At 41.3% G+C, this 25,146-nt stretch overlaps 1 protein-coding gene across 2 annotated transcripts in view; it reads left to right on the top strand.

Moving 5' to 3' along the window:
• Nucleotides 1-25,146, top strand: part of LOC109044113 (protein amalgam) — a 381,462-nt gene that overhangs the window by 170,083 nt on the left and 186,233 nt on the right. The window lies entirely within an intron of this gene.

Genomic DNA, 25,146 nt, shown 5'->3' with positions numbered 1-25,146 from the left:
GCTTTTAAGACTGAAGATTTTTTCCACCCTATTTTGACATGTATAAAAATAATAACAAAAGTGTCTCTCGGTCGAGATCAGATAATTTTCATGTATTTTTAGGCGGTAAATCCGAATATGACCTCCGTCTTGGTCCATCGCCCTTAAATTCTCCGGAAAAGCCGATTTTACCCGGAAAAATGGACATTTTTGGTGTTTTTGCGACCGTTGACCTCTGCAACATGTAGGTAAAATTTGTTCCAGGTACTAAATAGTACTATTTCGATGTATTTTGATCTACTGAGTCCGAAAATGACCTTTGTTTTTTCTTATCACCTCTCACTTTTCCGAAAAAGCGACTTTTTCCCGGGAAAATGAGCAATTTTGACGTATTTTTGTCATAATTGCAATTCATGTTGATAAATTATACTGGACCCGTGGTAAAGCGATTCTGTCATGTATATTAAGCTGCTAAATCCGAATAGGACATAGGTTTTGGTTTATCACCCTCCAGTTCTCCGATAATGCCGATTTTTCCGCGCCTTTTGAGTAAAACCTTTCCCGGACTCTTGTGTTAAAAATACGGTTTAAAATTGATTTCTATGTTTGATATATCGATTCTTATGTATTTTGACTTGCTAAACCCGAATATGACATTAGATTTTTCCTATCACCCCTCATTATCCCGGAAAATTCAATTTTCCTCGGAGAACGAGCTTTTTCGGTATTTTTGCGCCAATTTTCCTATTCTATGGAGTTGTAGCGATTTTCCAAGTTCCTCTTTAGGTCTTCTCTGACGTCTTAAGAAACATTCACCCGGAGTTCAACCTCAACTTGCCTCTTACAACCCCCCGTTTTCCTCAGAATACGGAAAATCGTCGCAAAAATACCAAAAAAGCTCGTTCTCCGAGGAAAATTGAATTTTCCGGGATAATGAGGGGTGATAGGAAAAATCTAATGTCATATTCGGGTTTAGCAAGTCAAAATACATAAGAATCGATATATCAAACATAGAAATCAATTTTAAACCGTATTTTTAACACAAGAGTCCGGGAAAGGTTTTACTCAAAAGGCGCGGAAAAATCGGCATTATCGGAGAACTGGAGGGTGATAAACCAAAACCTATGTCCTATTCGGATTTAGCAGCTTAATATACATGACAGAATCGCTTTACCACGGGTCCAGTATAATTTATCAACATGAATTGCAATTATGACAAAAATACGTCAAAATTGCTCATTTTCCCGGGAAAAAGTCGCTTTTTCGGAAAAGTTAGAGGTGATAAGAAAAAACAAAGGTCATTTCCGGACTCAGTAGATCAAAATATATCGGAATACTTTTATTTTGTACCTCGAAAAAATTTAACAGTCGCAAAAACGCCAAAAATGCATGGAATATTCCACATTTTGATGTACGGAGGTGCACTCCGAAAAAAATTGATTTCGACCGTTAGGCGCAAAAAGGCGCAATTTAAATTGGCATCATTTTAAACTTAAGGATATGTTGAACAAGATTTTTCAATCCGCAAAGCATTAACTAGAATTAAAAAAAAGTTAGAGCTTCCTAAAAATTACGAATTTCACTGATTTCTAGCATTTTTTGGCGTATGTTTGGAGCGTTCAAAAGCATACAAATTTCGGTTCAAAATTAATGAAACGGGGTGAAAAGGAAGTCACTTGCCATCAGGTGGATCCATGTTGCCCAAAAATTTACATAGATGAGGCGTAACTCGGTAAAATAAACACCCTGTAACGCACCACCAAATGCGGCTCACAATCAGCTAATGAAGACCTGTCGCGCGCTCTGTTGTTAGGGTCCGTCACAATCTTATAAATCATTATTAGTCGATGAAAACTTAGGTGACGATCCATGAGAGTATGTATTATAAAACTGTAGTGCCAAACTTTAATTTTTTCCACCCTCAAAATTTGACTAAAGTTCCGTTAAATAGGGTCTGTGGACCATAGTGCGCCGTCGCCTCGCTCGGGCGTCTCGCTCGACTAAGTACCAGAAGAGTTGAAAAATGTAAATCTTCGGTAATTTATTCGGGTTCACTCGTATCGGATCTGGAATCTCCGGGCTGCAGTTGCCATGTGGCGCTCCGAAACCCACTTTGCTCGGGGTTCGGCACCCGGAATGCCGGTGGGCCGTCAAAATATTTTCAGGCCGCCTGAAAAATGTGACCGGATGAGATATTAGTGATTTTCGGGGGCTTAGTTTTTCCTCGTGGTAGCAGTTTAATGATGACCGACGGATGTCATTTAATCTTCCCGGTGATACATCACAATTCTGTTGAACACATAGGATCCAGCGTGACGAACCTCCTATGTAAAAATGCTGGAACCAATTTTTATCAATCATAACGAAGAAAATAAATTACTCATAGAGAAATTCATGAATCATCCTTCAGCAGATCTGAGCATAATCTTCCGTGAAGAACGTCATCGGATGAAATTGCCAAATTTTTTCCCCGAACTGATAGCTACAATGTCTTGACATGATAGATTGCTGAAAAGTGTGCGATATCCCTCAATTTTAAAGAATCACATAACGGAATTTTGCAAGCGCTTTTACTGATTTTTTGACACCACCCTCCCCAGCATAGAGTTGCTTTCTCTCCCTTTCTCTTTTGCTTGTCAGGCAGTCCTGCTCCCCCTCTATCCCCCAGGCATTTGACGTCCTTTACAAATGCCTCGCCCACTTTGATCCTGGGCCTAAGATTTAAGATCAGATGGATGTATTCATGCTAAAAAAAACTATGTTACACGCAAGCCCCGTGCACATAGTTTTTTTAGCATACAAACGCCCAGATGATATAAGGGCTACTTTTAAATTGCCTCAAGCAATAATTTAACAAAGTTAATCATGTTTTGAGCCCACTGTTACATCACTGCAAACTAGTTTAAGGAAGCCAACAACGTCGCACAGTAGATTGCGTCAATGGATCGTATTCGATAGTGGTTCGATGTATCGTTTGGTTCAAAACAATAGAACAAACCTCAAATCCACATTGTAGGATCGTCAGAAAAAATGAAAATGAGAAATTTCGTAGCAATCTCACTACTCTTGTTCAATTATTACTCGTACGAATCAAAAATCTATCATGAAAAAACCCGTTCCGTCAGATTACTACATCGACTTTTGAAGCTAAGTTTATGTTTTGACCCAATTGATATCGATACAATCTCACCCGTTTGATGTATCAAATACGATCTATTAGAGAAGTCGGGCATGACATTTTTGACAAAAACTCCAAATTTGGATGTTTATTTCGTCACATTTCAAATTGCAAGGGGTGCTTCTAACAGAAGATTTCCCGAGGAAACCAATGAAACTTTCTTTAGAACCTCAAAAGTTTCGTGTAAACGGAGGTGTAAGCGTCTAAAGCCTCCAAATTCCCATTTACTCAATCCACTGTGCGTTGGCAGGGCCCAGTTAGTAAGCTGTCGCACGAGAATTAGCACCCGGTCGGCACGTAAGAGTCGCTACTTTTTTACGAGGAGTCTGGTGACTACCCAGGGCGCGGGTGACAGTCAAAGGCGCGGATTTTCTCCGGTAGTCGGGCGGATTGCGTTGCCGGGCGCGCGATCCGCGCTCGTGCCGCGTCGCGCGACGAGGGGCGAGCGGACGCAAGCGCCGATCCATCACGTGCGCTGGTACCAGTATCCTCGGCAAAGGTCGTAGGTGAGAGCCGGCGCTCATAAATCCTCGCCGCCCACGATAACTCGCCCCGCTCTGCCCCGGGCCCCATGCAGATTTCGACTGGGGAAGTGGAAAAACACGTAACTTCATTGTGACGTTTCACCGATCTTGTGCTGTTTTACTTTTTTTTTTCTTTTTTTGAAAAAAAAATAAGGTGGATGAACTTTATCGCTTTAATTATTTGTAGGATAGTCTGCGCAAAACGTAGAAAATTATCGAGGATTTCAAGAAACGTCGTTCATATCTATAGATATAAGAATATTCACCTTTAAAAAAATCAAATAGACTGCATTTTGCAATGAGCGACTACGCTTCCTGGCTCATTCGTAAAAACGCGTATGTGCATAGAGAAACTACTGGTACATTTACGTGGTTTTTAAACTGATTGTGAGCCAGAGTTTGTAGTCACTTATTGCCAAATGTAGTTCAAAGATAACGAGCAACACGTAACGTGGTAAATCGAGATACGTGTTTTTTTTCAAGTGCTACCTTCTGTGTGCGGAAGAAAGTCAAAAATAAGTGACCAGATGTCTGACAGTTCGTCGGGCGTCTAGTTTTTGAAGGAAATTGAATTTCAATACAAAACAGGTGTGAAAAAGGAGGAGGAGAAAAGAGGAATTATGGAACACAGTTAAAAAGAGGCCAGTCGACGCTAGATATTTGATACACTTTTAGCATTCTCTACGGGATTAATATTTAAATATGTAAACTGGTTGTACCAAAAACAGAGAACTTTAAATGTATATTTGATCAATTGATCATAAAGTAATCATTTTATTTTCAGAAGTAGATAATTTATTAAGATCCTAAAGGTTCAATATATATAATGACTTGTTCATGGTGAAGCGTCCCTCCATATATTCCTTTCCTTCTGAAATGATTAAACAATTTTTGTGAACAATTCAGTCGACTCTTATCAAAATCAAAATTGTGTTTTCATGTATGTAGCCCACATTAGTTCCAACAATCATGACACAATATCCACTCAATATTTTATGATCGTTCCTTGAATTGCCCGCTTAAAAAAGCACCGGGGCGTAAGAAACCACTTAAATTGCGGCCATTTCAAAGTCAATCGTGGGAGGTATTCCAAGACCACCATGCTCACTCAGCAAATATTAGGTTTTCAGATGAGTAACTGGCCAAATTTTAAAAATCCATTAGTGCCCGAAAATTATGCGTTCAAACAGACGCGATGCCCACACCTGAACTAAAAAATTCATATTTAGCGACAAGCCAGCCTTGTCGAGTCACATCATAGGGGTTACGTCATAACTATTCGAGCCATCTTCATTAACATCTAATTGAAAGTGGATGCTTTCATGGCAGAGCGTTAATCAATTCCAGAGTGTGGCGGATTTTTACGGCCGTCGCAGCCAAGCTCCTATGAGTTGAGGAGTAACAGACAGTATATATAGTTTCTGTATCGGGTAGGTTTTGAATTTTAAAAAAAACCAGACTTTATTGTAAAGAACCCCACTAAGTTCGTAGTATTAAACACGTTCAACATTTAAGCATTTTCTTCAAACCAGAATGTCGTTCGAAGCTCTCTGAGATTCAGCTACGTCGGCTCAATTCAGTGGTCTCAATGGCAAAAAATTTGAGTTAAGTCTCTTCGAATACGGAAGTATAGTCACCCCTGGGTGTGAAAAAAAAAAAAAAAAAACGCAAACCACATACCGCCTCACTTCGAAACTGGACAGTGGCAAGAGCCCCACATGACGCTTTCGGTCGAAGGCATGCGTTATGGAGAAGTGGACGTCTTAAAAAACCGCAAATTTAGCGCCATGTTATTCAGATATGAGTCTTACGTACAGCTCTCTTGAGACGCACCAACATGCACGCTCAAAATTATTGAGTTCTTTGTTGCCAACGTTACAAATACTTTTCTGAAAGGTGCTTTGATTTATTCCCACTCCACGTCAAAAAGTTGCAAGGCTCACATATCATCTCCTCGTGGTTTTACAGCCACGACTCACCGCCATCCATCATGGCCGCGCGAGCAGGCTCCGGCAGTGGCCATTGACTATCGATATTTCCCGATTTGAGGCTATGGAAAAGAATCGATTATCAAGGTGCTCGTTGTGAGCACCCTGTTAATCGATACTTTTCTATAGGTTTAAACGGCGAATCCATCGATTATTCGCAAATTCCGCCACGACATTGGCTCGAAGACAACCGGCGAGAGTGTTTACTGCCTCGTTCGACGATCGACAGGCAAGAATCGAAGGCCGTTGGCAGCATAACTCCCTGGTCATCGTCATCACTGTCAGAGGCAGTGGCGTGGCGTGCTTTGCGATATATCGATTGTTATGCCATTTAAACCTATGGAAAAGGATCGATAAACAGGGTGTTCGCAGCGAACACCTAAATAATCGATTCTTTACCATGGGTAAAGATGGCATAATAATCGATATATCGCAAAGCACGCCACGCCACTGTCTCCTATACGAACGGGCCCTCCGTACTTCCTGCATGCTTCCAAAGCCCATAAGTCACGGAACAAAAATGCCTTTAAAATTGCTGTATTTTATGATTGCCTCTTTCCATTGTTACTGCGTGTTTTTCGCTTGACGTGTACGGAGCCTGGAAGGTACACCCCCGCTCTCAAGGCCAGAAGCAACTGCGGAATATAGCGGATACCTATTTATGATATGATACATTTTTGTAGGGAAATTGACATCTGAAAGTGGGATATTTAACGGGACCTTATGGCAATTTAATTGAGAGAAAGAAAAGGTAGAAAAGACGTAAGTCCAAATTTGACTGAGTTCGATTTTCACTTTGTTTTATTCGAACGTAAGGTATCTGAAAAGTTACTGCTGCCTGTCTCAGTAATTGGAAGCATATAAGCTGATCTTTATTTCTACTTTTCACACCGTGGATTCAAATGTAATTTCGATATTTTCATTCTCATTTATGGTAGTGCTCAAAAATGTCTGAGCTATCTGACCTATTGAGAGAACATGGTTTGCAACTGAATGCGCCAGGAGAAAAAAAAAGTGAGCAGGATCCAGGGTGGGGGTGTGTCGTAAGCGGGGACCTTGCGCCTTGCGCCGCACGGCGCGAAACGCATAGTGGCGCCTTACAAGACCGCAGGATACTTCATGCATTGCGCGTACAGCACGATACGCGCAGCGTACAGTAACGCCTTACAAGTATGCTGGATACTTCATGCATTACACCACGGTGCCCCCACAGTGGGCCGAGTCAAACAGAGAGGTCGGACATGAAATTTTTGACAAAAATCGCGAATTTTGATGTTTATTCCGTCACATTTAGACTAAACAGATACCTTTTCTCCTTCTTTTTCCCCTTCATGTTACCCAAAAGTTGAAAGGGAAAAAAAATTAAAGAATCACAGAAATTGTGAATGAGTTGATTTCTTCATGCAACGAAATTTCATCTCTCGTCGTTTCTTATTCGGTGCCTTTAGAATAACATCATGCTGTAGGTCAGCAGTTTCAGAGGAGTGCACCTGCGTCCGTGCGAAGTTTACTAAACGAGAAATAGGATCCAGAGAAAAGAGAAACATCGCGAGATTCGTGCTCGTACGAAGTCCTGCATTCTTGCATCCTGCTCCTGTTGCGAAAACAAACAAACGAGCTACCGTCCAATAATTATCGGAGTAACACCACGAAAAGAGGCTTAATACCGTGCTGTGTTGCCGCAATGCTTTTTAAGTGAATCGACCTCCCTTGTTTGAAGTGGATTTACCTCTTATTCATATCACTTGGGTTTTTTAGGAGCAGTATATTCTTCGGGGTAGAATGCTGTTCGGACTACTTTCCGAGATAAAATAGCCACCTCTAGTTTCGCTATCATATTGATCATCCATGATGTAAATGCCGATGAGTTATTACGATTAGAGACCACCGTTTATTTTATGGAGTACCATTGAAGAACTCAAAGTGCTCTTGGCAACGGGGGCTCTGAGCACTGTACTAAACGCAGACAAACGGAACGATGTACCATTGTGTTCCGCCGATCCGCAGTTTCCCATGTAAACCGAGTATCTTGTGGTTTACCTTTACAAGCAGTAGGAAGCGCCCACCCGACCATCGCATCCTCGTTTTTTTCTCTACAGATCGCATGCCCGGTAAAAAAAAACAGCACGGGATCCACGATTTGTCCTCCGACCAATTCCGCAGATCACGAAATTTGTCAATGATTAGTTGCTATACCCATGAAGATTTATCGAACGTGTTCGTCCGGTAAGGAAAAGTAGCCTCTGGCCCCGCGAGACCGAGATTTTGGCCTCTTGCTAATTTGCATCGGCCAACACTTGCTGCTCGTATCTTTGACATCGGCATGTAACAGGATCGAGATAGCGATCGGTTACCGTGTTAATAAATGCTCCAGTGCCCATCATTCGCTCTTGTTGTTTTGAAAGAACGTCCGAATCTAAGGCCAGAGCTTCTGAGTTTTTCGAAAGTAGCCTGCATCAAAGTTAGTAGTATTAAATTGCCGTATTATGCTCAAAGGAATTATGTAAATACGCTTCATCTGTGCGGGCTATTAAAGTGTGGGAGTGCATTTGATTTTTCGGAAACACTGAGAAAAATTCAGAGAACATAACACTGGAAGAAAAAAGAAAAAAACACATTGGATCTAGAGTCCAGACTCTTAAAAACATCGACAAGAAAAAGTACTCTTGACTCAATCAGAATCTAGCTTAAATCAAAAGAAAATCCGCTCAAATTAAGAGGCTTGGTTCTTGATTTAAGCAAAAATCCGATTGAATCAAGAGTATTTTTTCTTGTCAATGTTTTCAAGAGTCTTGATTCTAGATCCAATGTACTTTGTTTTCCAGTGAAACCTACAGTTTTTACTTCACGTCAAAAATGCGCATCAAAAGGCCAATGGTCCTCCATAAAAATATAATCATAGGTCATACACTCATACAGCAACTGATTTTTTTCAAAATCTGAGTATTTTCATCAAGAATGCCTTTTATTTATTGAAGGAGAGAGGTTTTTCATGATCGAGAGCGTGTTAAACGCCACTATGTTGTGACAAACTCAATTTCCCGCCAGATAGGGGTCCATAAACACAAACAACAATATATACGATCGTGGTTCTGATTGTGAGTGCAGTCGCCAGAGCGCAAATCTCTCGATTGAAAAGAAGTTGCCTCTACTTTTAATGAACAGTAATTAAAATTGCTTTTAGGTCCAATTAATGAGAAAAAGCCATTATGCCGCAGGACGGGTCATCCGATTTTACAGCCGCCCGCATCATAAAAAGCTCAAAAACAGGGCAGCCGCTAGCAATCATCAATCAACGTTTTATTGACCCTAAATACAATCCGAACACTTTTAATCCATTTCTGGACTTTTCTGAGAGTCTATGAAAGCCGAGGTGTGCTCGGCGCGTCGGCCACGTAAACCGCGCGAAAGCATGACGTAAATGACTTAAAAATAGAGAAAAAACCTTGTATCAGAAAAAGCACGCACTCGCAATCGCGTGTGAATAAAAAATAGTTACGTTGAGGTTTCATCAGAAGCTGAAAGTTCGAAGCTCCGTCGTTTCCTCCATGAGCGAAGAGCTAAGCAGTGTATATCAAGCAGGAACAGAGGCGGATCTAGCAATGTGGCAACACCGGATTTCTTCCATTTAAACCTATGCTAAATAATCGATTATTGTCGGAGCACATGACCCCTCCAAGGATCGATACATTTCCATTGATTTAAATGGAAAAAAGACAATGTTGCCAATTTGCTGGATCCGCCAATGAGCAGGAACAAGTGCTTATGCATAATGCACATCCAATGCTGCCGTGCTAAGGAAGAACGCCGTATGAACATTCAAGAGTTGCCAAATTCCCTTCGATAAAATGTTTATTTTTGAGGAAAGTTATGAATATTTTTACTTTAAATTTTCAGAATCTGTAGGTGAAATTGCAACAAAAAAATTATCAGAAAAATTGGGAGGAAAATATACATAAGTTTACGAGAAAATTTGTGTTTAATCAAAAGAAATTTGGCAACGTCTGAAAGTTCATACGGCGTTTTTCCTTAGCACGGCAGAATGGAAGTGCCAATATCTGAGAACAGAATATTGCAGCAAACATGTCGTTTCGTCAGAAAGCTAAAAAAAACTGTCAAAATAGTTACTTCCTTTTTCAATACGAGGCTCCCCCATTTTCGTCTTAGGCCAGTATCGATTCTTGATTATACTTCGAATTGACTTGGACTTTTTCAGCGCTGTGTTCTCTTATTTTACCACGAGCGTTGCACCTGCCTCGGGCAGTGCCCGCATGATCTTGTGGCGTGTTTCTCTCGAGCGCTCATGACAAGCCCGGGAAACCTTTCTTCCGTTTTCCATCTCAAGTGTCACTGCTCGCACATCAGACACACCTACCGAAGTGCATTAAGACTTTATGTCGCAGGATGCACATTAAACGCAGGAAGTGAGATTAATGTTCAGCGACTGTTTCTGACGAAATTGAGCGTTGATGTACCCGATTTGTATCAAATGTAGACACTCCAAGATAATAACACTCCAGTGAGAATATGAAAGTACGGAAGAATGTGTACGGATAACTAAACGATTGAGGACGAGCACATCTTTTGCTGTACGATTAAAATTTTCATGTGTTTTGACCCTTTTCTGCCGTGTTTAGGAAGAACGTCTGAAGAACATTCGAAAGTTGCCAATTTTCCTCAAAGAAAACAAGGAAAATTATGCATGGTTTTCCCTGAAATTTTTAAATATTTTAGATTTAATGACCAACAAGATTGTCTGAAAAATTTGAATGAAAATTTTCACAATTTTTCTGTCTCTGATCGTTGGCAGAAGCCAACATTTCCGTATTCCGAGAACATCATCTGGTCACACAATCTTCTCTCCCTAAACACGTTGTCAGATCACATACTTAACATTACATTAACGTTAGAATCCGAATTCCATTTTAAGCGGCATCGAATGTGAAGGAGCTCGTTTCTCACCGTTGTCTGGAAGGGTCCTAGTTAAAAAAGTGCACTCAGAACCTCCAGAATTTATGTGCTCCGTCCGTTTTATCTTTTCCAGCTGTTGTTCGACACACCGCGCCGATTTTTCGTGCGTCCCACTCCAGGATCCTCCTCGCAGTCTCCGGTAGGAAATATCTAAGCGCGTCGACAATATGGACCGTCCAGACAGTATGAAACATTACCGCTCACCGCCCGGGGTTCCTGGCAACGTTTCAAAGTTGAAAGCAAGCGGATTAGTAGTATCAATCCTCGAATTACAATGTTCACGCTTTGTTTTAATTTGCACTCGAGAGCGAAGCGGAGACTCGGGGATTAGAACTTGTTCGCAAGTTGTGAGGAATATTTCTGCTACCTGAATGCAGGCGGAAAATTAAGCATGCTGAAAACCAGTGCATGCCAATTGAGGGGCTCATCTGCCCTAGTATAGATAAACGGAAAAAAGTACAACACTATGGAAATAGAGCAAGAGAATGAACCAGAAAGAACGCGCGTTGATGACGGCGCAGAGATACAACTATTCGTGCTCGATGGATGTCCGTGTTGCGTCTGCAAAATTGAAGGCGCGATAGCGCAAGGCATGCACTTGCAACTTGCAATGCTCCGCTGTATGCTGCCGGAGATCAGAGGCGGATCCAGCAATTTGGCAACACCGGATTTCCTCCATTTAAACCTATGGAAATGTATCGATTCTTGGAGGGGCTAGGTGCTCCGACAAGAATCGATTATTTAGCATTGGTTTAGAAGGAAGAAATCCGGTGTTGCAAAATTAATGGATCCGTCTCTGGGGCTTGGAGGGCGAGTTGCATACGTACAGTTTTTGAAACATTGTGATATCAATGATTTCGACTAAAACTAGTCTTTGCGTTTATTCTGTGAAAAATTCGCTTCCAAATTCCAATTTTTAAGCATCAAAAAGTCAGTTTCAACCTTCTTTCCGCCGTAAGAATCCGTGTGATTTCGAAACTTCAAGCTCGTATTTCTCGAAATAGCGAAAACTGCATTTATGCGCCTTGTCCTCCAAGCTCCTCGATTGGATGGTATGCCTACTGCTTAGAATTTGACTCATTGACGAGAGATCAACGGTACAAATTGGACCTACTTGTAATAAGAGGGAACCTTGTTCTGATGAAATAAATCAAAAGGATGTAGGGAAGTTCACAAATCTTAAGTACATACTTCTTTCTAGCATAAATAGGTCAAATGGATCATATGCGTATTGATTAGATCGACAAGAAAATATAATTTTACAATTACATTCTGAACCTCTCAAGTATCCGTAGTTTGAAGCAAGAAAAACGTTGATTTTCGCCTTCAATTTCGGTTGATACTACAAAACTACTCCGGAGCGCGAATAGTTGCGCGCCTGATGATCGCTTTTAGCACCAGTAATTCGCGATACATTCTTAAGCCTCCGTTATTGTAAAACAGGATAAGTGCTGAGATTTGCCTTCAATATTGCGCTGATACCACAAAATCACTTCAAAGAGCGAATAGTTGCGCACTTGATCCCATGTTTTTATCGTTGCGGAAATATTCGAGACAGGAATGAAATATTTGTTGAAGTTTGTCCTGCCGCCAGCTTTCATTGGTGCTCTTTCATTTTGTGGCCCGTGTGGCAATGGCATTTGTAAGACATTTTTTTGACGATTGGATTGACATGAATTGAATCATAAATTACCCAAAAAATTGATAATTTAAATGGAATTCCCGGATGATCGAAGCATTCATCATAGCACCCTAAAAATGCCACTGAGGCCGGTCATAATTTACATCTTTGATCAACGAATGAAAAACGTACTATCCGCTAGAATTTTTAAATTTTCATGAAAGTTTCAGTCAGGTGACTCGTTTGAAAAAGGCAATTTTTAAACATTACTCCCAGTCCCATCTACAGTTACACCTGTCATCTTGTCCTTCGGAATTTTAATTGTTTCTCTCGCTCTGGCTTGAGTGGAATATCTTCTTGCGACACATTTTTTACCAGCGGAAATATGTCAATCCATTACGACGCAAAAGCTGTTGAATTCATAATGGCTCATTTCCGTTTTCAATCATCTTCCGAACGTGTTCTCCCGATGATGACATGATCTGATAAACGGACATATTAGGGTCTTATCAGATCGTGTAATGATTAATTAATTACGATTCCTCTCTTTTCATTTTTGAACCCTTTCATTACCCGACGGAACCGTACAATTAAAACCGGGAGATTAGGGTGGATAAACCGTATCAAGATGTTGAATCTGGTTGTTTTTTTCACTTTGGCTCGGAATGCGTTGAGGTGGTACCAAAGTATTTCATGACTTAATATAGAATTCAATTATTTTGGAGGAAACGCGCGCTCTGCTACGTTGGCTACGTTGTCCTCGTGACGCAAGTGATATAATTGGTGACGTATTTATGACGTTATTAGAACGGCCAGGAACAGAGGTTTATACGCGTGTTACTTTTACATGTGGGTTGAAAGAAGAAAAAGAGCATCGAAAAAGCGGAGGAAAACTCAGAGTTTTAGAAGTATTTATATAAGGGAAATCGGTACAATTCTTCAGATGCAATTTTCGTGTAATATTTTCTAGGCCTATAAGGAATTTTGATTAATCAGCGTTACATTTTCATAATCTACAACAATCCACAACAGCACACGACATAGTGAGCAGACATTTCCGATAGTGCGATAACTGTATAGAAAGTGCAAGTCGGTGTATTACTCGATTTGTATACATATGTGCGCTAATGAAGAGCATTTAGATACTCGAGTACTCTGCCACGCTTGCTAAGGAAGAACGCCGTATGAGACATCAGGCGTTGCCAAATTTTCTTCAACAATTTCCGAATTTTCAGGAAAAATTTTGAATGTTTCTCTTCCTATTTCTCATAGGATTTCGCACGTAATTTGATCTACAAAGTCTAAAAATTTTAATGGAAAATATTCACAACTTTCTTCCAAAATAAATATTTTCTGAAAGGAAATTTGGCAACACTCGAATGCTCATATGGCGTTTTTGCTCAGCATGGCAGTACTCAAGTGCCTTGCGCGGATAAAAGGTAATAACTAATGCCTCGCGAGTGCGACAGAGGTGGTATGCGAAGAATAAAAGGCGATTTGATACAGTCGTAAATCAGGGCTGCTCCCATATCCACACACCGGCAATAGAACAGAGAGCATTTCCACGTCAATTATACATCTTAATGCAGCTTATTAAGCTGCCACTATCGATAGGGTGGTCTGGGGCTCCGGCACACGCACACCTTGCGCCTTTGTTAAACCTCGTTTTGATACCAGAAACGATAATAATCGTCGAGCATGGTCATGTTGAACCGGTTGAACTTTAAACTGACGTCGCACGATGTGGGGAACTACATATGCGTTGCTCTTTATAGTGCGAATGCTCTGCAGACTCGGATTAGAGCAAGAATTGAGAGAGCTCGGAAAACGTTGAGGAGGGGCGAGTGAAGAAATAGAACCAACGTGTAAATCCTCAAGCACCGGAAAGACATGAAACTATAAAATATCCAATATTTTTATGATTTCTGGAAATGAAGTAGTTAGGAAAATGCCAATTTGCTTCGCGCTGAATTTGGTGTGAAAGTTTGACGTGTTGAAAATCGTAACTTTGAAAAATTCGCCTTGAGATATCTTCCCTTAAAATTTTTGAAGAATTGTCCGAGATTATATTATACAATATCTGCTACTCTTCTCTGCTCTGTGGCTAGGATGAAAAATAAAGACTAGGTAAAAGGAAAGGTCTAGTGCATGAAAATATAAAACGAATTCTTTTGGAGACATCGAGACATTAATCATTTCGAGTTGGAGGTAGCCTCACAAGCAGGACAAGTAAAGAAATTTAAGATATCCTCTCCCCACACTAATTTAAACTTTTCCAATTCATAAATTACAATGGGTTTGTGTGCATTTTTGGCAAAGGAGCGAAGAACACTCACAGGACTGCAATAAAAATGAAAAAAAAGAAAGAAAAAAACCGCAGTTTTTCGCCCTTTTTGGGGGGATAACACAGAAAATCGATCAAAATTAGAAGGTTATGTCAAATTTTAAACAAAAATGTACCGCCTTTTTGCCTTCAGGAAGGCTTACTTTATATTTGGATTGACCCTTCCCTCCCTCCACGCCATCTACCGTCATCCACCGCTAGACCCCCCTCTTTTTCCTACTTGGTGACGTAATTTATGAACGGCACCTAAGAATGGTGTACTCAGGATATTTCATTTTTCGACGATGGGACGCCTTTAATTTTTTTAACGAGGCAGTATGTTTCGGTTAAATAGGGGATCGGAACACCCTGGGACAATGATAGGAAGAAGAGTTGGGGGCGGAGACGGGAATAACACGACACAACCCCGTCGAAATAAAAAAGTGGAGCAATTACATGTCTGCGTCGGTCTAGTAGCCGTCCGGTTCATCATCAGATATGATTCTTGTGCGACCGATTTCGGAACGCCCCCCGCCCAATTTTGCATTGATTTGGGCGTTGGCTGCGGGAAAGAGGGAAATTAGCGGTCGGCTTCGTTCTGAGGAGGCTCCATTAGCATCGGTTAGAGGTCGCCATTCAATTGTAGACGTGGATTCTGTCCTTTGTGTCTACGTTTGTCGCATGCAGTGCCCCTTCGTTGTCAAATGATGCAGAGCTTACCGCGCCCTGCCTCTGGTTGCATTTGTGAGTTGGATTTTTGCCCCGCTGATAGAAAATTGTAGAGACCCTAGATCTGCCGTCCGCAGCAAAATCGCCGTAACCAGGGTGTCTGCAAGTTCGGAATTTCCGGAAAGTCCGAAAATAGTACTGATTTTTTAAGGGCGGTTCGGAACTACTGAAAAAGTGCGGAAACTTCCGCCAGAAGGTCCGGAATTTTTTTCCTTTTTTTGCATTTTTGTCACGGTTTGAGCGAGAAATTCAAATTTTTGAAATTTTTAGAATTTCGTCAAATCGAGGCGCTGAAAAAGTACTGAATTTTTCTGTTTAAGAGGTACTGAATTTTTTGGGAATGTACTGAAAAAGTCTGTATAAGTACTAGTTTTTGGTCAGCTTGTTCTAGTAGACACCCTGGTAACTCCTGTCAAAATGTTTTCCTCTTTCCCAGCTCTTTCTTCTCTAATACAAGAAAATTCAACGGCCAGAAGGCTTCATTTTTTTCATTTTTAGTTTCTAATGGTGTGGTGGAGTTGTATTGAGAAAATGAAGAAAGAATATTCGTTGGATTTTTTGTAAAACAGCATTTTTTCAGAAAAAAAAATTTAAAAAGTGTTAAATGGAGATACGGCACTTTTACTTCGGACAACAGACATTGACTCTCACTGATAATTTAAAGCAGTAACAGCCACGTTTCTAATCTATTGTCGTCTACATTTGTCGTCTACATTTTATTTCCAGATAAATTTTGAACATAAATTGCACAGGTATATTCTTTTCAAAAATGTAATTTCATGAGCAAATTTCGCAACCCTGGAGTGCAGTTACGCTTTTTCGCCGAGAAGCGACGATTTGCAAACCCGAAATCCTTCGACGTTTGACAACTGCTTCACGACGTCGCGTCGCGTCGCGTCTCATCGTCTCGGACGATTCGTTCCGTTGATCCGACGACAGAACCGGTCTCGGCCGCTTATTTTTGTCGGACCAATCAGGACGAACGACCGTTTTGTCTTTCGGACGAGACGTAATTACGCGCTTATGGCGTGCCGAAGGGCGGAATACGCTCAGACGCAGCCTCATACTAATTTCACAGTGGACTCCGATGAAACAATGATGGCATCGAAGCGTTTTGCATGATGGAGAGGGCTGCAATTTGTTTGTTGAGCTGATGCGTGTCGCGCTAGATCATACTCATTTCAAACCGCCAATGTGCACTTTTACGGCTTATCGAATGAGCCAACTCAGAATCGAATTTACAAGCGATGATTTCGCGTTCCAAGTAGAGGGTGGATGCTTTAGGATTAATCAAATAGGGTTTGCTGTTGGACTCTGAATTAGGTTTTCTCCTTGGTGGTTTCATTCATATCGTCGCCCCTCTGTCGTGAGGGCGTATCTTAATTTTCACGTGAGCTCTGTTTTACATAAAAATATGTGCGCTCTTACGTCAAAGGTGTGACTGTGTGACGGTCTGTGTAGTGACGGTTTATCTTTGATCGGTTTAGCCTATTTTCTAAGTGGATCGCATTTAGCAAAAAAGAACCAACGCGATTACAGTGTTTTCAAAATCCTGCAATTTCTTCTTTTCTTTTAATAATACTTAAAATATGTACAGTATTAAAACTTACGCAATTATTTTCATTTAAAATTAACAATTTTTGGTGGGAAAGCTAAAACGATTTGCTATTTAGGGAGATTTCTTAGATAATTTTGAAGAAGCAACTTTTTTACAACTCTGTAGGTAATCGTGGTGGTTCCTTTTTGCCAAATGCGATCCAATTTATAATATCGCAAAGCATGCCACCCCACTAGGACTATGGTGGGACTGGGAATGCTCGGTTATTTATTCCTTGAGAAAACTTTGATTATTGTAAAAAACCACCCCCTCTTACCCTCACATGGAAATCACATACACTTTGAAGTTTCACCGAGTACGCTCGTTCTCATCTCTAGCTTTCGACTTTCTCGGAAAATTTCTCCACCATTTTTTTGCCAACAGCTTCGAAATTGCTGCATCCATTTATTCGTGATTTGATGAAATCACCCTCAAAGGTTATGTCTTTGACCCTCCATTGCGCTTCCAACGAAACACCTGTCAACGCGCACCTCCAATCGCGAGAACCAATCTGGATGTGCCCCTCTCGCATGTCCTCCATCGCGCTGAAAGCTGCCACAAAACGAATCTTCTCGGCTGCGTTTGATTCCGCTCGGAACAAGATTAAACGGAGCCGGCATCTCTCAAAGATAATATTAATATTATTAAAAGCCGCGCGCGGCGCGGCGCGGCGGGAGTCGGCGTTTGCGGATTCGCCGATCCGCCCACGGACGCGACGTTGCCGGACGTCGAAATGACGTCAAAGCGAGCATAGATCGTACTCGACGGTGGTTCGATTTATCGGCTCGTTCAAAAACAATCAAACATAATTTCAAACGGAAATTGTAGGATTTGAGTTAGAAAAGCTAAAAAAGAGAAAATTTCCACCAGTTTCACTTTTCATTGCCATACAATTACAATACAATCCCACCTGTTGGCTGATAGTTGAAATTTTTAGACAAAGCTATAGACAAAGAAGACAAAAAGGATATGGCGGGATCCTATTTGAGGAAGCGGATAGGTGCAATGGACGTAAGAGGTAGGTAATAGATTAACTAATGGAAAGTCGCGAGAGACCCTATTGTTAGTCCATCAATAATCCCTTTAGTCTACATAAAGAGCCACCCATTTCAACCAATAAACTGGGAAAAGAAACACATTGGATGTAGAGTCCAGACTCTTGGAACATTGACAAGAAAAAATACTCTTGATTCAATCAGATTTTTGCTTAAATCAAAAGGAAATCCGCTCAAATTAAGAGGCTTTGTTCTTGATTTAAGCAAAAATCCGATTGAATCAAGAGCATTTTTCTTGTCGATGTTTTTAAGAGTCTGGACTCTAGATCCAATGTGTTTTTTTTCCAGTGTAGGATCGCTCCATGCCCCTATGTCTTCTTTGTCTATAGCTTTGTCTATCAGTTTCAACAATCACCCCTTTGTTTGATGTATCGAATTCAATCCATTAGTATTTTCTATGGACCCAAGAATGTGAGCATTATCAGAGCCCATCGCCATGGGCCGATGGACGGGATGACGTCATGACACGTCAACGTGGCGACGTCACGCTTCGTGGTCGCTGTGGGCAGCGTAGGTCGGCACGGCTGAATGCGTCCCTCCGGCAGTCGACTTCAACTTGCGGAGTTTTGATTGCTTTTTTTTCGTTTGGAGGTGCTGTCCACGACTGAACAGTACGAGAGTCATTCGCTCTCCGGACGCTTCGAGTGCTTTGACGAGTACTTCTGAGGGCCGCTCCCCTCCCGGCGCAAGCTGGGGTCATTTGTCCGACCAGCATTGCCGTTTCCGCGACGAGGTATGAGTGCAATGCCCACCTAAGATAGCAGTAACTCCAGAAATGGAATTTAAAGGAAACTGACATCAATAAAGCCCAAATGGGACCTTAAGTACGAGGGGATTATTTTATTGAACGAATCTTGTGTTCTTCAGATTATTGACAATCATCATCTAAAAGACTCGTAGACTTTCTTTGGATCATTGAAAATCCTCAAATTTCGTCTTCAATCGCAGAAAAAGGGCCTCATTTATTTCCTTTGAGCAAAAGAAAGACAGCTGTGCGTCTTTTGTTTTTCTTTTCTTGAAATATCTTGTTTTTTTGTCACGTTTGCGACTAACCAACAAATCGTGACTTGTGAGGTTAAAAATTAGTAGAAAATACTGCTCTCTCGCTAAAAAAATACGAATTTACTTCTTTCTTTTAACTCAAGTTTTCTGTAATAAGACGATTTCTACTCTTTTGGCTGGATCAGCCAGTTCACTCGAATTAGTTTAATCTAATTTGGAAGGTAACGCGAAAAGTAAGTGTTACATCTCTCTTTTGACGTTAACGCATGCCAAGGGTAGAATCCCAGAAAGTTGGAAGTAGATTAAAATCCAGTAATTCCTTTATGAGGAGGAGGCCTAGCGAGTGAGGAAATTTTATGGTTTGTCTACACGAGCCCAATGAAAGCAATTTGATAGCGGGCCACCAGGTCACCAAACCTGCGGAGATGATACGGCAACCCGCTACACCCTTCGCGTTCGCGTCCCGCAGTGACACACCTATGTTTGTTGGAACAACGCCGAATATCGTTAAAAGCGTCGTAACCTTTCGAAAAGCGGGATCCTGAATCAGACGCGTGCCCTAAATGGGTCAACCCTCCACCACAACCGAATCTCACACCCGGGGCGGAATTAGGTGACATCCGATGTTGCCACTTATTTGTGATTGATAAATCAACTTCTGGACATATTTCTAAGACGTGGAATCTCTTTAAGAATGGCGTCTTCACATTCCTCAAAAATTTGATACTCGTTTGAGAGGTCACCTTATCGAAGTTCACTAAGGCATCACTAATATTTTTTGGGGAAAAAAATTAAATTTTGATCTGTGGCGTGGCGCGTTTTGCAATGTATCGATTGATCTGCCATTTGAACCTATGGAAAAGCATCGATGAGCAAGGTGTTTGCAACAAACACCTTGATAATCGATCTTGTACCATAGCTTCATATGGGGCTTTCATATCGATAATAATCGATCATACACACCTCGCCATTGATTTTGATCCCATCCTTCAAGTATCTTGAGCAGGAAAATCTTTGGAATCCATATCTTGTATCTTTTTGACCGGAAGTATTGTTTAAAAAATCTTGAAATTTTCTATTGGAATATTTCTTGAAGGCGTGCGGAAAATTTCCGATGGAATTTTGAAGAATTTTATTGAAATTTATTGATGAGATCACGAGTGCATTAAAATACCGTCGTTTTTCAGAACTATCAAGCTTCACATTGAAGTAAAGGACATTCTTACGATAAATCAATGGTGAAATCGTATCAAGCTGGGTTTTAAAAGAAGATTTTCGGAAGTTCCTATGAAAATTCCTACTCAAGTCACCGAGAGATTTCACGCCTGAGAGACCGACTCAAAATTCTAGCCTCTTAGCTCTTTTCCCAAATCAAATGGCGGGAATTACTTCCTTCCCTAATTCTGAACGAAGAAAATTCCTCAGCAAAGTAAGGTCATCGAACAATTATGTTTTACTTTATTTCAAGGCGAATCTGTCTTCTTAGAGTGTTAGATCACCATCATTGGCAAACGAAAAAATTCCAACTTCCAAATTTTACCGCAAAAAGGGGTCACCCCAGCACCAACGGCAACACTGCCAACTACTCGATCCCACGATCGACCTTCAATTCGTTTATCACCGACTTTATGACTCTCATGCGTAACCGAAGCAAACATGGCCGACCCGAAAAATTACCGCAGCGCCCTATGTGATCCCCTAACCGGGTCCTCTCTGATAAATCGGGTCGACTCTGTGGCCTAATCGGGGCATTTTACTTTCTCGCGACCTTGGGCCGGAGCCCTCCGCCAAACGCTCGCTTGACAAGTTATTAATTATCCCATTCATCGGTTTGATGGCCTCGCGCGATTCGAAGTATGAGAAATGGCCCGCGCAGAATTGGGCGGTGAGTTCGCACACATCATGCAGGTAACCTGGTAACCAGCTTCGCATATGCGTACCCACGCAACGTTGCTTCATGCATGGGCCGTTCTGCCGTGCTTAGGGAGAACGCCGTATGAACTTTCAGACGTTGCCAAGTTTCCTTCAATACAAAAGAAAATTACTGGAAAATCTGTGAATATTTTTATCCTAAATTTTCTGACAATTTTGTGCGCAATTTGATCTAAAATATCTGAAAATTTCAAGGAAAAATGTGCATGAATGCCATCAAAAATACATATTTTATTGAGAGAAATTTGGCAACTCTCGAATGTTCATACGGCGTTTTTCCTTAGCAGGGCAGCATTGGACCCAAGATGCTGCGTTACAGCGGAGTGAGGATACTTCACATACTCATTTTCCACCCACATTCTTCAGGGAGTTCAAGAGCATGCTTTGATCCGCAGAGATCACGGTGTCGTAGTGATAGAGGTCCTATTTTTTAATCATTTAATTCGACGAGCCCTTGACTTTTGGTAGCAGTTTCGTTTGTCGTAAAATTCTGTCAAGTTTTGTAGTTGATCCTTTTGCACGGATTCAGGCAGTGGCAATTTTTAAAAGTTGGCAACACTATTTTTCCGCCATTGAAATGTATGTGAAACCATCGATTTTTGATGAGACAGTTTGCCTCGCCTAATATCGATATTTTTAATGCATTTAAATTGAGGAGAAACGGTGTTGTCAACTTGCAAAATCGCCACTGAATTCAGGTCTCCGTTGAAAAATCCACGTCAGCTTTGAGAGCTTTTTTTGAGCTTTGGAGTTCGTTCCGACGAAATCCACAGGCACCATTGTGTTTCTCGCGAAAATTCACACAAGAGCAAGTACTTACATCGCAAATCCCTCACACATGCAAGAGCTCTATTATGACAACGGTTTTCGTCGTGACAACAATTTCTACTACTTTGGTGACAATGAATGAACAGCAGGAACAATTCAGGAAAAGTCAGAAATTCTATACTTTGATCTCTTACCCAACTCGATTTTTGTTGAAGTCACCCCAGGTTCGAATTCAGGGTGTCTACAAGTCCAGAATTTCCGGAAAGTCCAGAAATAGTACTGCTATCTAAAGGCAGTCCGGAAGTACTGAAAAAGTGCGGAAATTCCACAAGAAGGTCAATTTTTGTCATCTTTGTCTTAATTTGGGCGGGAAATTCAAATTTTTCAAATTTCGTTAAATGAAGGCACTGAAAAAGAACTGGATTTTTCCGTTGTGGAGGCACTGAAGTTTTTGGGAATGTACTGAAAAGTACTGTTAAAGTACTGAATTTTGGCCTGCCAGTTTTAGTAGACACCCTGAAATTGAGGAACTACAATTTCCGATACCAGTGTCAGTGAGTCAGAATCACTCCCTGCAGACATCTCGCCGTTCGCCTTTTTTGGACAAGGCTCCCGGGGAGAGCTCCAATAAAAGCGAAACAAGGAGTAGCGCAATAAAGTCGCGCCCGCGGAAAAGTAGTCACGGCAATCCTGCCTTGCTAAGGAAGAACGCCGTATGAACCTTCAGACGTTGCCAAATTGCCTTTGATGAAAACCGAATTTACAGGAAAATTGTGAATATTTTTTCTCCAATTTTTCAGATAATTTTGTTCGCAATTTCACCTAAAGTTCCTGAAAATTTCGAGGAAAAACATTCATAATTTTCTTCAAAATTAAATATCTTCGGAGAGGAAATTTGGCAACGCGCGAATGTTCATACGACGTTTTTCCTAGCACGGCAGAATCGTTCAAGCACTAAACTCCTCGGCCGCGTCCAGTTCTTCCCGGCGATAAATTACGAATTTTACACGTGCAGCGCTCTATTGTTTCCGTTTTAACGGCACCTCTCCACGCAGCAATTTACGGTGCAGTTTGCATTTTTGCAAGTCAAAACTCCGCTCCCCCGGTCGGACGGCCGAGAAAGTCGGTCTGGGTCGGAGGGTATCTTCTTCTCTTGGATTTCAAGTACCGCACACATCTGCTCACGCTGTTGTACCCCGGATTATCATTTGGTTTGTTTACCAGTGTTGCTAAATTCATGGTGATATATATAACGTCGCTCCTACAACGCACTCTGGCGTTCTGCGACACCCACACGCCACATATGCCTATCGGGCAACTGGCATCGCAACATCTCTTCGTCAACGCCCTGGTGATACGTTCATGATAAAATTCATGGTGATACCATGCTGCGTGAAGCGATGTCTCATTGTCATGCCTTTAAACTCGATATTAAGGTGTTCGCTGCGACATACCATGTTCATCGACCTTTTCCTAGGTTTATATGACTGATAAGCGTATGTATCGCAAAGTCATGCCACATCATGGTGATACCGATTAAAACTTGCCCACGAACCTTATCAAAAACCAAGAATGTAACGATTGTCAATTGTTTGTAATGCTGAGTGGACCCCCCCCCCTTCTCCTTTCTCTTCCTTCTTCCCGAAAATTCTATTCAAGGGGCATGAAGGACAAGGCGCATAAAGTGCAGTTTTGAAAAAATTGAGTTATTCATGATTTCAAGTAAAACTAGTCTTAATGCATATTTCGTGAAAAATTCGCTCCCAAATTCCAATTTTTAAGCATCAAAAAGTCAGTTTAAACTTTCTTTCTGCCATAAGGATCCATGTAATTTCGAAACTTCAAACACGTATTTTTCGACGTAGCAAAAACTGCACTTATGCGCCTTGTCCTGCAAGCCCTCAATTATTATTATTTTCTTTTAGTTGAAGAAATCCAAACCTTCTGTGTTCGCGATTATCGGTGATTTGAGCGCTGAAGTCATTATTTACAGGTGGGCCTGCCCCCTGTCCCTTATGACGCATCCGAAACACACCACGTGTCCCTCGGAGTTTTATCACAGGAGCTATAGGTAGCCATTTGTATTTTTTCGTGCCAATGGAAAAGACAAATTGGCGTCGCCGCTGCAGCGAGTTTCCCACGTAATTACAACAGCGTTTTTCGTGTTTGTTCTTTCGTGTTTTCAACGGGAGGGAGCTTCCTGGTCGCCAATATCCAGGCTGTCCACGATGAATTTTTAACTTTCGGCCACGCTTGGATGAACTCGTGCCCAACCCTCCCTCCCCCCGCACCCATCTCGCGTCAAGAGGGCATCGCCTTGATGTCTGCTTGTGTTCCTAATCATTTTTGAATTCGAGGGGTATCGCAGACCTTAAAAATTGTGTTCAACCTTCATGTCAAAACAACAAAAAAATTAATTATTTTCAGTAAGGGCCATGTAAACTACATTTTGTGATCAGGAAGCACGAAATCTGGCTTATCTATGACTTTTCAACATGGGAAAATAATGAAACATCCGTTATTTTTAAAATGAGGCTGGAATAGTAGTTCCCTATTGCGAAGTATAGCTCAAGTGATCAAAATTTACGAGCAGACGTTTCCTCCTATTACTGATGCTAGTAAAAGATCTATATTTGTCTCTGATTTTAACTAAGCCGTCTGTCGTTTATGAATGGATAACGCTGCAGTCAGAAACCACTCAAATGTTCCCTTTCCAATTCAGGGTCTCAGAGATTGCTCACATCCTAGGAGTTAGTCGCTTTTGAAACGCTCAATTTTCATTGACTGCACCTCCTGAGTGACAAGATGATACGAAATTTCCGTTTTTCAAAATAACAGTAGTTTCAGCCATCTCCGTCAGAAGACTAATTTTTCATTTCACTGAGGTGTCCAATTATATTCGTCCGCTTTTTCGTAAAAATCGATCAGGCCCCTTTGCTCGTTTCAGTGTCTCCACTATTCACGATTCCCCCGCAGTAGAATTTTGACATAATAATTAGAGAAGGAACAAAGTCTAAGTTCTGTTTGATTCGTAATGTTTCGACGCCCAACATGCTAACGTTGCCTCTGCCCACACAATTACAATGGCGCTTCGAGTCAAATCCGCTCCTGATCGCTCCCACTTGAGTCACAACTCGCACTGCTGCTGCCACACCACGATTTGCACTTTCCCACCACGGATGCCCCATCGTGATACTTACATTTCACTGTTTAATTGCTGGAAAAAATAATTTTGCAGCTAAAAATAAGAACTGAGAGAGCCCAAAGCAGTGATCTCTGCGAGCAAATGTTATTGTCGTACCTTTTTTGACACGGGAAAGAAAGAGGTAGGGATTGTTTGATGATGTGGGCATTTCCAATTAACCGTGGTATTAACCGAATAAATTAGGCTACTCACCCCAACTTGATTTGCGGCACTACCACGATTAATTGGAATTGCCCACATCGTTTAACAAATTGGGGACAAATTTTTACAAAAT

Source organism: Bemisia tabaci, chromosome 7, assembly GCF_918797505.1.
Source record: "Bemisia tabaci chromosome 7, PGI_BMITA_v3".
NCBI classification, from domain to species: domain Eukaryota; kingdom Metazoa; phylum Arthropoda; class Insecta; order Hemiptera; family Aleyrodidae; genus Bemisia; species Bemisia tabaci.
Note: the sequence above shows the minus strand (reverse complement) of the source record. Positions and strands in the feature narration are given on the sequence as shown.